Source organism: Staurois parvus, unplaced genomic scaffold (assembly GCF_062004578.1).
Source record: "Staurois parvus isolate SC_StPar_1 unplaced genomic scaffold, SC_StPar_1.0 ptg001795l, whole genome shotgun sequence".
In the NCBI taxonomy this organism is placed as follows: domain Eukaryota; kingdom Metazoa; phylum Chordata; class Amphibia; order Anura; family Ranidae; genus Staurois; species Staurois parvus.
In genome coordinates, this window is record NW_028319591.1 from 726,771 (window position 1) to 740,110 (window position 13,340).

The 13,340-nt window shown below is 50.8% G+C and overlaps 1 protein-coding gene across 7 annotated transcripts in view; it reads left to right on the forward strand.

The window, feature by feature from the left end:
• The first annotated feature begins 6,620 nt into the window (after positions 1 to 6,620).
• LOC149434253 (alpha-ketoglutarate-dependent dioxygenase alkB homolog 3-like) overlaps positions 6,621 to 13,340 on the forward strand; it is a 35,130-nt gene continuing 28,410 nt past the window's right edge. For 2 of the 7 annotated variants that reach the window (XM_089663880.1, XM_089663879.1), the window contains exon 1: positions 6,712 to 6,870. The gene's annotated coding sequence lies outside the window, so the exon portion shown is untranslated. The other 5 variants (XM_089663881.1, XM_089663882.1, XM_089663884.1 and 2 more) reach the window with 5 other exon arrangements.

Below are 13,340 nucleotides of genomic sequence, written 5' to 3' on the forward strand. Positions count from 1 at the left end.
CATTTTCCCTATGTGGATACATGTTTTTGGATAGCCCTTCAATTATTGACTTCAGGTGTTTGCAATGGAGGTGTTACCGCAGGGGTGTCAAACTGGCGGACCTCCAGCTGTTGCAAAACTACAGTACAAGTCCCGTCATGCCTTTGCCTTTGGGAGTCATGCTAGCAACTGTCAATCTTGCAATGCCTCATGGGATTTGTAGTTTGGCTACAGCTGGAGGGCCGCCAGTTTGTCACCCGTGTATGATATTGCACAAAGACATTTTTAGACTTTGCGCACTTTCAATTTTGGGACAACAGTTTGGGGAAAGCCCTTTCCTCTGCCCCTGTGCACAAAGTCAGCTACATAGGGGCAAGGTTTCATGAGTTCGGTGTGGAGAAACTTGAGTGGCCAACAAGCAATGGCCAACAGCAGTACCTAACCTCGTAATTGTTCTCTTGGTTGAATGGGCACAAATTTCCACAGACACACTCCAAGTTCTTGTAGAAAACCTTCCTAGAAGTGTGCAGGCTCCTATGGTAACCATGAGGGGCCAGTTCCATATTAATGACCAGGGATTTCAAATGGGATGCCCAACAAGCGTACAGTGAGGAACAGAAGTATTTGGACACCCTGTGATTTTGCAAGTTCTCCCACTTAGAAATCATGGAGGGTCTGAAATTCACATTGTAAGTGCAATCCCACTCTGAGAGACAGAATTAAAAAAACAAATTCAGGAAATCACATTGTATGATTTGTAAAGAATTTATTTGTTTTGCACTGCTGAACAGAAGTATTTGAACACCCAAGAAACAGCAAGAATTCTGGCTCTCAAAAACCTGTTACTGCGCCTTTAAAATGTCCACCTCTACTCCACTCATTAATCTAACTTAGTAGCACCTGTCTGAGCTCTTTAAAGACACCTGTCCACACCACAGTCAGTCAGACGCCAACTACTACCATGGGCAAGACCAAAGAGCTGTCAAAAGACACCAGAGACAAAATTGTGGACCTCCACAAGGCTGGAAAGGGCTACGGGGCAATTGCCAAGCAGCTTGGTGAAAATAGATCAACTGTTGGAGCAATTGTTAGAAAATGGAAGAGGCTAAAGACGACTGTCCGTCTCCCTCGGACTGGGGCTCCATGCAAGATCTCACCTCGTGGGGTATCACTGATGATAAGAAAGGTGAGGAATCAGCCCAGAACTACAAGGGAGGAGCTGGTCAATGACATGAAGAGAGCTGGGACCACAGTTACAAAGGTCACTGTCGGTAGAACCCTACGCAGTCATGGTTTCAAATCATGCATTGCATGGAAGGTTCCCCTACTCAAGTCATCACATGTCCAGGCCCGTCTGAAGTTTGCCAATGACCATCTGGATGATCCAGAGGAGGCATGGGAGAAGGTCATGTGGTCAGATGAGACCAAAGTAGAACTTTTTGGTCTAAACTTCACTCGTCGTGTTTGGAGGAAAAAGAAGGATGAGTTGCATCCCAAGAACACCATCCCTACTGTGAAGCATGGGGGTGGTAACATCATGCTTTGGGGGTGCTTTTCTCGGAAGGAGACAGGACGACTGCACTGTATTAAGGAGAGGATGAATGGGGCCATTTATTGTGAGATTTTGAGCAACAACCTCCTTCCCTCAGTCAGAGCATTGAAGATGGGTCGTGGCTGGGTCTTCCAACATGACAACGACCCGAAGCACACAGCCAGGATAACCAAGGAGTGGCTCCGTAAGAAGCATATCAAGGTTCTGGAGTGGCCTAGCCAGTCTCCAGACCTAAATCCAATAGAACATCTTTGGAGGGAGCTGAAACTCCGTGTTGCTCAGCGACAGCCCCGAAACCTGACAGATCTAGAGGAGATCGGTGTGGAGGAGTCGGCCAAAATCCCTGTTGCAGTGCAAACCTGGTCAGAGACTACAGGAAACGTCTGACCTCTGTAATTGCAAACAAAGGCTTCTGTGCCAAATATTAACACGGATCTTCTCAGGGGTTCAAATACTTCTGTTCAGCAGTGCAAGACAAATACATTCTTTACAAATCATACAATGGGATTTCCTGAATTTTTTTTTGTAATTCTGTCTCTCAGAGTGGGAATGCACCTACAATGTGAATGTCAGACCCTCCATGATTGCTAAGTGGGAGAACTTGCAAAATCGCAGGGGGTTCAAATACTGCTGTTCCTCACTGTATATAGATGTGATGGTCAGGTGTCCGCAGAATTTTATCTATAAAGTGCATCCACGTGTCTGCGTGTCCTTCTGTTTGGTTTCACACAGGGGCGGACTGACAAATCATGGGGCCCCCGAGCAATAAGGGATCATGAGGCCCGTGTCCTTGCCCAAACTCAAAAAAGCCTGTGAAAAAGGTACCAGGGGCATCTCATGGGGCCCCCTACTGACCCCGGGCCCTCGGGCAGTGCCCGAGTTTCCAAATGGTCAGTCCGCCCCTGGTTCCGCAAAATCCTTTAGGTTCACAACCTTTATAGGGCTGAAAAACTTGGGTAACCCAAGTGAGCAAACCTAACTGGGCAGCCGGGAACAAGGTTTAGAATAGTGGAGGAGAGTAAGGGAAGCTGGGGATGATGTCCATTGCAGAATGATGTGCCGTTGCATCACTAACAGGGGAGGATTCTGGCTGGGTCACTAGAGAAATATTAACAATTAAAACGGGGTGTCCCCCGCCGTACATCTTTGCTTCAACTAGGTGTCTTCTGGGTTTAATGATAGCAAGCATTGTTCAATCCACTTACTCCAGCTGTATAGACACATCCAGTGGCGGACTGACAACTCATGGGGCCCCCGGGCAATAGGGGATCATGGGGCCCCTGTGTCCTTGCCCAAACTCAAAAAAGCCTTTGAAAAAGGTACCAGGGGCATCTCATGGGGCCCCCTACTGACCCCGGGCCCTCGGGCAGTGCCCTAGTTTCCAAATGGTCAGTCCGCCCCTGGACACATCCCCTGCCTTTGACTGGATCATGAAGAAGAAGCAGGGCTGATGAGATGTGCTTATTTCCTTGGTGCTCTGCTTTCTCCTACTATCAGCATGGTCTTTGTGCTGCTGCTTCTTCTTCTCTCAATCTGAGTTCTGCTGTACGGGAACTGCAAGAGGCAGGTCACGTTTACTGCCGGTACTTGTACTGCTTGCATTTCAACCAGTACATTCAATGGTGTATTAATGAATACAGAATTTGTGTGGAACTCGGCTCTAGAGAAGTATCACCATCATTTTTAAAGCCTTGTGTACTCTCCATGATACCCAGTGTATAATGATTTGTGGCTGCATTGTGTATGAACAACCTTTATTTCTGTTTTGGCTGCCTGTAAGCTCCTCCCCTGCCTGAAGCCCAATTTATGGGTGTTCCTATGGCGGGGAGCTGCAGCACAGCACTGTAGCCACCGACCCTTCTCTGTGTACAGACACAAGGTAGTCAATGCAGTGACTATAGGGCCCAATGCACACACAGTGGCCGCATCCATAGGCTGACTCTATGCTCGGTGCTGGTGGTTAGGTGATGGATCTTTTACAAGCAGAGTACTATCTTGTGTTTCATTCTTTTGTTATAGGGCAGGGGTGTCAAACTCAATTTTATCACAGGCCAGCTGTAGCTGTATTACTAGATGTCCAGAGCACCCCCCCCCCCCATCCCTACAAAGGATGCCAACAGTCACCTCACCATCAAAAGTCAAGAGTGTTGATGTCAAGAGCCCCACCATCCCTTACATCACAGCACACTTCCTTACCTTGTGCTGCTGCCGGGAACACGCTGGGGGTGAAGCTGCGAAGCAAAAAGTGCAGGGTCTGGAGGAGGACCAGAGGAGGACTGGATTCAACTGCCTGAGTCTGCTGCATGCTGAGACCAGATGAGGCGAGATAAGGCGGTGCTGCAGCTGCATAGAGAGGTGCACAATCTGAAAGAGGAGTTCTGTCCTCTCTGCTACCGACTGGGGGGGGGGGCAGAGAGCAGTCTCTCCAAGGCTGCAAGGAAAGCACAGGATCTGGTGGAGCAGTTCTGTCCTCTCTGCCAACTTCAGAGAGAAGGGTGGGGAGTGCTACAGCTGCAGGAGAGGTGTGAGGGCCTGTCAGGGATCCGGGTGTGACCAGAAATGTGTGGACTGACACAGGGAAGTAGCAGGCTTCAGGAACACAGGCGTAGTCAGGGCTGGAGAGGTGGAATGGTCAGGCGGGCCGTAAGGTACTGTCAGGCACAGCCCGGCAGGACCTCTAGTGACCCACAGAACAGGATTCCCCAGGGCGCAGAGTCTAAGCCCCAGTCTGCCTTTTCACCAGAGCCCCTGTTGGTGGGGATGGACTTGGTGCAGGACTGAGACCAGGTCGCGGCCCCTGAGTGCACCCAACTGTGGTGGAGGGGTCCGCCGAGGGTATGTACCGGGAAAAAGCCTGATGTGAAGGGGCTGGCAGGTTTGGACAGTAGTGACTGGATCCGTGCGGGATGGATGGATCGTCTGGGTAGCCTCAGGCGTAGTCAGGCAGGCCAGGTCAGCAACGTGCGGGCAGTGAGGTACCGGAGGAGCAGGCAAAGAATAGTCAGGGTCACAAGCCGGGTTCAGTAACTCACAGGCAGAAGGATGGTCAGGCAAGCCAGGGGTTCAACAGGAGACGGTCAGCAACTAGGCAGATCGGCAGGAACACAGGATACCCGGTACAGGGGCTCATAGGAAACATACACCAAGGCACTGACTGCAGGTCTGGCCATTCCTTAAATACACCTCCTGCAATCAGCCCCAGGTGTTGGCTGATTGCAGGAGTGAGCTTCTGGCTGCTGAGAGCACCCGCTGGTCAGCCCTGGTACTGCAGCCCACATGGCAGGTGAGTCCCACCACCAGTGCTGAGTCCATTCCTGACAGGGCCACATGAAATGGCCTGATGGGGTGGATTCGCACAGCCAGCCAGCAAAATCCAACAAAAATCAAAAGAGGAGAGCAAACCCAATCCAGGCCCCCAGGTATAGTGTGAGTCCAGTCCCAACCCACTGTCACTGCTCCTTCTCCTCTGTGTGCTGTCAGTCAGACCACATCATAGAATTACATACACACAGTCCAATGAGACTGACAAAAAACACGTTTCGGGGGCCAAGCGCATTCCCCCTTCACCAGGAATTTGGAACTCTGACTGCTTACATAACCTCAGATAGACAGATACTGCAGTTCTGTCATTTTCTGCTTGGAACAGTTTCAGGAAGGAACCTTAAAGTGTTACTAAACCCACAACAGTACAATCAGTCTGTAGATGCAGTAAAGCACGCTTGTTATACTCACTGTGGGACCTAAGGGGTTAATCCTCCGTATTTTATAAAAAGGCTGTTTGATCCTGTCTTCTCTGATCCCCGCCTTCTTCTACTGTCCCCAATCCATCTGCTGATAGAACAGAGCCTTGGGGGCACACCAATACTGATACCAATACCTTTGCAGTGCAATTTGATCCCATACATAATGAATGGACTCAAATCACACTGAAAAGACTTGCATGCAATTTGAAAAGGAACGCTGTGCTATTCCTGTCCGAATCGCATGCGGCTTCCCGCACCACTCCTGGGTTAACTCAGTCTTGTCACAGTGACTTTCAGCCGCAGTTCACACAGGAATGGTGCGGGAAACCTCCCTGCAAGAAGGGTTCCAGCAGCTCCATCTCCCGATCCCACTGTGGACATCAGCAGCTGCGGCATGAACTCCTCCTGCCTCTCCCATGGCTCTCTCCTCCCAGTATATATACCGCCATTTGTAGGGGAGAGACGGGAGAGACCTATGCGTAAACAACACAGATCTCTCTCCTTTCAGCATGGACATGCTGCTTTGTATCTCTCTGCACAGCATGTCTCCCTAGTAAAACAGCACACAGTTAACCCTTTGATTGCCCCAGATGTTAACCCCTTCCTGCCCAGTGTCATTAGTACAGTGTCAGTGCTTTTTATTAGCACAGATCACTGTATTGGTGTCACTGGGGATGTCAGTGGCAGTTAGTCAGTCCCCCCCCCCCCCCATCCCCAGTGTCAGAATGCCCGCCACAGTCCCGCTATAAATCGCTGATCGCCGCCATTACTAGTATAAAAAATAAATAAAAATTCCAGTAATTTCCATTTGTAGATGCTATAACTTTCACTTAAACCAATTAATTTACACGTATTGGGATTTTTTTTTTTTTTTGCAAAGACATGGAGCAGAATACATTTTGCCTAAATTTATGACAAAATTTGATTTTTTAAATTTTTTTATTGGATATGTTTAATAGCAAAAAGTCAAAAATATTGTTTATTTTTTCAAATTGTCAGTCTTTTTTTATATTGCAAAAAAAACCAGAAGCGATCAAATACCACCAAAAGTCCATTTGTGGGAAAAAAAAGGACATGCATTTAATTTGGGTGCAGTGTTGCATGACTGTGCAATTGTCAAAGTAACGCAGCGCATTATCGCAAAAAAAAAAAGTCCTGGTCAGGAAAGGGGGGGAATCCTCTGGAGGGCGAGGGGTTAATATATAACAAGTAGTAATATTAATAGTAAATCGCAATAAGTCAGCCCTGATATCTCCTCTTCCTGTATAACACCAGAAGGTATTGTGGGACTGTGGAAGTGTAGGAACCTTTATTTCTGGTCTCACTGGGGACAGGATTGTGTGTGACACAGGAAGAGGAAGCAGCATGGAGGAGTGACAGGTGACTGATGCTTGGAGGGTGCTCTGTGTACACAGGATGGTGTCCTATTTGTGAGAGTTTCTTTTGTTTTGAAGTTAATTTATTGGAAAAAGAAATGTTCACATAACACAGGAATGTAACAATGTTACAGAGCCTGGGACATGGGAACCAATCAGGAGCCTGCGTTCAGGGATCTGGAACTGGATTGGTGTTACTGATCGGATCATACATTGTATAGTAAGTGTACATTACCAATCAGATCATACATTGTATAGTAGGTGTACATTACCAATCAGATCATACATTGTATAGTAGGTGTACATTACAGATCATACATTGTATAGTAGGTGTACATTACAGATCAGATCATACATTGTATAGTAGGTGTACATTACAGATCGGATCATACATTGTATAGTAGGTGTACATTACAGATCGGATCATACATTGTATAGTAGGTGTACATTACAGATCATACATTGTATAGTAGGTGTACATTACAGATCAGATCATACATTGTATAGTAGGTGTACATTACAGATCGGATCATACATTGTATAGTAGGTGTACATTACAGATCATACATTGTATAGTAGGTGTACATTACAGATCATACATTGTATAGTAGGTGTACATTACAGATCTGATCATACATTGTATAGTAGGTGTACATTACAGATCGGATCATACATTGTATAGTAGGTGTACATTACAGATCTGATCATACATTGTATAGTAGGTGTACATTACAGATCATACATTGTATAGTAGGTGTACATTACAGATCATACATTGTATAGTAGGTGTACATTACAGATCTGATCATACATTGTATAGTAGGTGTACATTACAGATCGGATCATACATTGTATAGTAGGTGTACATTACAGATCTGATCATACATTGTATAGTAGGTGTACATTACAGATCATACATTGTATAGTAGGTGAACATTACAGATCAGATCATACATTGTATAGTAGCCGTACATTACAGATCGGATCATACATTGTATAGTAGGTGTACATTACAAATCAGATCCTGACATTGTATAGTAGGTGTACATTACAGATCATACATTGTATAGTAGGTGTACATTACAGATCGGATCATACATTGTATAGTAGATGTACATTACAGATCAGATCATACATTGTATAGTAGGTGTACATTACAGATCATACATTGTATAGTAGGCGTACATTACAGATCGGATCATACATTGTATAGTAGGTGTACATTACAGATCATACATTGTATAGTAGGTGTACATTACAGATCAGATCATACATTGTATAGTAGCCGTACATTACAGATCGGATCTTACATTGTATAGTGCATCCGGACGTCCGGCGAGACGGACGTGTCTCGGCGAGCTCCTGCTCCCCCGGCCCCAATCCGCTGCCATCTGGGCGGCAGCGGACCCTGACGGGGGCCCCACGACCCTCCGGTCCCTGTTCGCCAGCCAGGGAAGGCCACTGGACCTTTCTTCCGGAGCTCCGGGACTTGCGGCCTACCCGGCACCTGAAGCCGCGGCCTCGATTTCTGGCGCGGCCGACCAGGATCGCCGGACATCAGCCCGGACTACTGCCACTCCGCTCCTCGGTCCCCGCCGATCAGAGGATCACCCCTGCGCCCCTACCGCTGCCATCAGGGCCCATCCGGGCCCCTGTGTCTGCTGCCGAGGTCCCCACCAACACCCACAGTCACTCCGTCCCTCCAGCGGAGCTCCGGCGGTTCGCAGCAGCCTGAGGCCTACCGCGGCACCCGAAGCCGCGGTGTTTCCTGCCAGCCGTGGCTGGAATCGCGGCGGGAATTGCGGCCGCGGCGGGACGCCTCCGCTGCTCCGGGAAGCTACCACCACCACCAACGGTCCTGCTAACCCAGGAGGGATCCACCGACGCTCCAGGACACCAGGTACTTCACCAGGGGCGCCCACTACCCACCAGGGAGCCCAACCACCATCACACCGCCAGCCTCCAGGGACTCACTCACTCAGGGATCCCACCATCCACCTGAAACCCCAAACCACCAGGGACCCTAAGCCACTATCCCTCCAGGGATCGCTACTACCCCACCAGGGATAGCACGGCCACCATCCCACCGGGGATCCCCTGCCCACCACCCCACCTGGGATTACCAACCAGCCACCACACCAGGGAACGCTCGCCCAGCACCCTGATTTCCGGCACGCTATTCCCTCTGGCGACGCCCCGGCGACTAATGGCCCACCACGACCCTTGAAGCCGCGGTCTCTCCTACCAGCCGCAACAGATCACGGTTGAGCACAAACCACGCAGGGCCGACGATCGCTACCGCAACGCCCCGCTCGACTCTGATGACGATCCTTCAACACCTTCAGCGCCTCACGACGCCGAGGCCCTCAGCACCCGACGCCTGGCCTCAACAACCCCAGTCACCGAGCCGCCAGCATCACCAGTCGCCGTGCCTACCATCACCCCCAGCCATCGCACCCTACGATCCCTCCACTAGCCGAACCACCGTACCCACTGAAGACATGCCACAGCACCCATGGTCGCCAGCTTACTGCACCCACAGACTGCTGCCAACCAGCTGCCGCCCTCCACCCTCACTCTACCCCTACAGAAGGACTCAAATGACTCTCCCATGGTAACACAGATTCCCCACACACCTTGCCCTGACCTGTATCCCTTCACCTCCCCTGACCCAACTGTCACCGCACCCACCCCAACATGCCTCCTGCACTCCTCCTCCTCATTTTCCTCTCCACCATCCCAAAAATCGCCTCCCTCTACCCGCCTACCCCCCCAAAACAGCTCTACATTGCCCCTTCACTACTCCCCTCTCCCCACTACGGCACTCACCACCTCCTCCTGCTACTCCACTCCCCCGTCGACCCACGTGCCACCACTATCAGACCCACACGCTCCTACACTTCCCATTCCCATGCCACCTTCCTCACCCTTCTCCTTCTCCTATCTGCTGGGGACATCTCCCCGAACCCTGGCCCCTCGCCACCTCACCCCTCCTCTAGGGACCCCCCTGCTCCCGCCAGCTGCCGTAACCCCCTCAACCTCATATCTGTGCCCCTTCTCCCCGCATCCATCCCCCCTCTCTCGGTTGCACTCCTGAACGCCCGCTCGGTCTGCAACAAACTTACTGCCATCCATGACCTCTTTATCTCCCGCTCCCTTAACCTCCTAGCCATCACCGAAACCTGGGTACAGGCCACTGACTCCACCTCCCCTGCGGCACTCTCCTATGGAGGTCTCGTCTGGTCCCACTCACCAAGACTGAGCGGTCACAAAGGTGGTGGGGTCGGCCTGCTCCTATCACCGCTGAGCACCTTCCAGGTCCTCCCTAATCCTCCCTCCCTAACTTTCTCCTCCTTCGAGGCTCACTGCATCCGGCTCTTCTCACCCACCCCCCTAAGGATCGCAGTGATCTACAGGCCTCCCGGATCCATACCCCGCTTCCTGGATGACTTCGCTGCCTGGCTTCCCTTCTTCCTCTCCTCTGAGCTACCAACCATCATCCTCGGGGACTTCAATATCCCCATCAATGACAACAGCCCGGCTACTTCCCAATTCCTCCACCTAACCTCCTCCTTCGCGCTCACACAGCACACTCAATCCTCCACCCACATCATTGGGAACACCCTGGACCTCGTCTTCTCCCACCTCTGTACCCTCAACCAGTTCTCTAACACCCCCTTCCCTCTCTCCGACCACCACCTCCTCACGTTCTCCATCTCCCCTTCCCCTAACTCCCCCCCCCCAGAGCGCCAAACCATCACCAGCCGCAACCTTCGCAACCTGAACCCGGCCCCCCTCCACTCAGCTGCCGACCGCCTACACGACAGCATCCTTCCACTGTCTTGTCCTGACCTAGCCACTAACACGTACAACGACTCACTATCAGCTACCCTAGACTCTCTGGCACCCCTAACCACACGCAACATCAAACCTAGGCCGCTTCAACCATGGCAGAACGACCACACTAAATGCCTCAAACGTCGCAGTCGTGCGCTAGAGAGACTATGGAGCAAAACCAGGTCCCCCCGTTCATTCTCCCTCTACAAATCTGCCTTCCTCACTTACACCTCCTCCCTCCACGCCGCCAAGCAGGCTTACTTCGTAAACCTGATTAACACCCTCTCCTCCTGCCCTCGCCGACTCTTCTCCACCTTCAACTCCCTGCTCTCTCCCCCCCCTCCTCCACTCAGTACCTCACTCACCGCCCACGAGATTGCCACTCATTTCCACAATAAAATTGATGCTATCCGTCAGGACATAGTCAACTCGCAATCTACCTCCCCACCTAGCCTCCCCCCCCCTATCTCCCCCTCATCTCTTCCCTCCTCTGACCTCGCAACCGCACTGCCCCCCTCCACACCCAAGACCCCGCTTACCGTAACCCCACCAGCTCTGCACTCCTTCAGCCCCGCTACCACTGAGGAAGTCACCAGGGTCTTCTCTGAAGCCCGCCTCACTACCTGCCCCCTAGACCCTATCCCCTCTCGACTCCTCCAGTCACCCCCCTCTTCCCTCATCTGCTCCCTCACCCACATCTTCAATCTCTCCCTCTCTACCGGCGTATTCCCCTCCCCCCTAAAGCATGCGCACATCACCCCCATACTCAAAAAGCCCTCCCTGGACCCCTCTGACCCAAACAACCTCAGACCCATCTCCCTGCTGCCACTCACTTCCAAACTCCTGGAGCGCTTAGTCTACAACCGCCTAAGCGCCCACCTAACTGACAACAACCTCCTTGACCCACTACAGTCCGGCTTCCGTCCCCTACACTCCACTGAAACCGCCCTCCTCAAAATCACCAACGACCTACTTACCGCCAAAGCCAAAGGCGACTACTCTGTCCTCCTCCTCCTGGACCTCTCCGCGGCCTTCGACACAGTTGACCACCCCCTCCTCCTTAATAAACTATTCTCCCTTGGCGTCAGAGACACCGCTCTCTCCTGGTTCTCCTCTTACCTATCCCGACGCTCCTTCAGCGTTTCCTACAATGGTGCCACCTCCCCTTCCCTCCCCCTCTCTGTTGGGGTCCCCCAGGGCTCTGTCCTTGGACCCCTTCTCTTCTCCATCTACACCTCCTCCCTTGGCAAACTCATACACTCCCACGGCTTCAACTACCATCTCTATGCTGATGACACTCAAATTTACCTCTCCACCCCTCACCTCACCTCCACTTTCTCCGCCCGCATCACTCACCTCCTAAACGACATCTCTGACTGGATGTCGCTCCATTTCCTCAAACTCAACCTCTCCAAAACCGAGCTTCTCGTCTTCCCTCCTGCCCGCGCCCCCCCCCCCCATCCTATCCATCACTACTAACATCACCACCATCAATCCCGCCCCGCAAGCCAAAGTCCTTGGGGTCATTCTGGACTCTAACCTCTCCTTCCAACGGCATGTCAAATCACTAACAAACACATGCAGGCTCCACCTCCGCAATATCGCCAAAATACGCACCTTCCTTACCCCAGACACCGCTAAACTACTTGTGCACTCCCTGATTATCTCACGCCTTGACTACTGCAACTCCCTCCTCACCGGCCTACCCCAGTGCAAACTCTCCCCGCTTCAGACCATCCTGAACTCAGCTGCCAGACTCATCCACCTCACCAGCCGCTCCACCTCTGCCACCCCCCTCTGCCTCTCCCTCCACTGGCTCCCTATCGCCCAACGCATCAAATTCAAACTACTCACTCTGACCTACAAAGCCATTCACAACACTGCCCCTAACTACCTCACCGACCTGATTCCCAAGTACCACCCTACCCGTACCCTTCGCTCTTCACAGGACCTCCTTCTATCTTGCTCCCTGGTCTCCTCCTCACACGCACGTCTGCAAGACTTCTCCAGGTCCTCCCCCATCCTCTGGAACTCACTACCCCAATCCATCAGACTGTCACCTTCCCTCCTCACCTTCAGGCGCTCCCTGAAAACCCACCTCTTCAGGGAAGCCTACCCCACCCTCACCTAACTGCTGCTCTCCTTCATTCCTCCTACCACTCCATCCCCCACAGCCACTTCCTCCTGTACCACTACCCCCTCCCTCCCAGATTGTAAGCTCGAAAGAGTAGGGCCCTCTTACCCCTCGTGTGCTGTTTGTAGCTGCTGTAATGTCTCATGTATTGTCCCCCCCCTCTATTGTACAGCGCTGAGCAAACCCTTTGGCGCTATATAAACTCAATGTAATGTAATGTAATGTATAGTAGGTGTACATTACAGATCAGATCATAAATTGTATAGTAGCCGTACATTACAGATCAGATCCTGACATTGTATAGTAGGTGTACATTACAGATCAGATCCTGACATTGTATAGTAGGTGTACATTACAGATCAGATCCTGACATTGTATAGTAGGTGAACATTACAGATCGGATCATACATTGTATAGTAGGTGTACATTACAGATCAGATCCTGACATTGTATAGTAGGTGTACATTACAGATCTGATCATACATTGTATAGTAGGTGTACATTACAGATCTGATCATACATTGTATAGTAGGTGTACATTACAGATCGGATCATACATTGTATAGTAGGTGTACATTACAGATCAGATCCTGACATTGTATAGTAGGTGTACATTACAGATCATACATTGTATAGTAGGTGTACATTACAGATCGGATCATACATTGTATAGTAGGTGTACATTACAGATCGTACATTGTATAGTAGGTGTACATTAC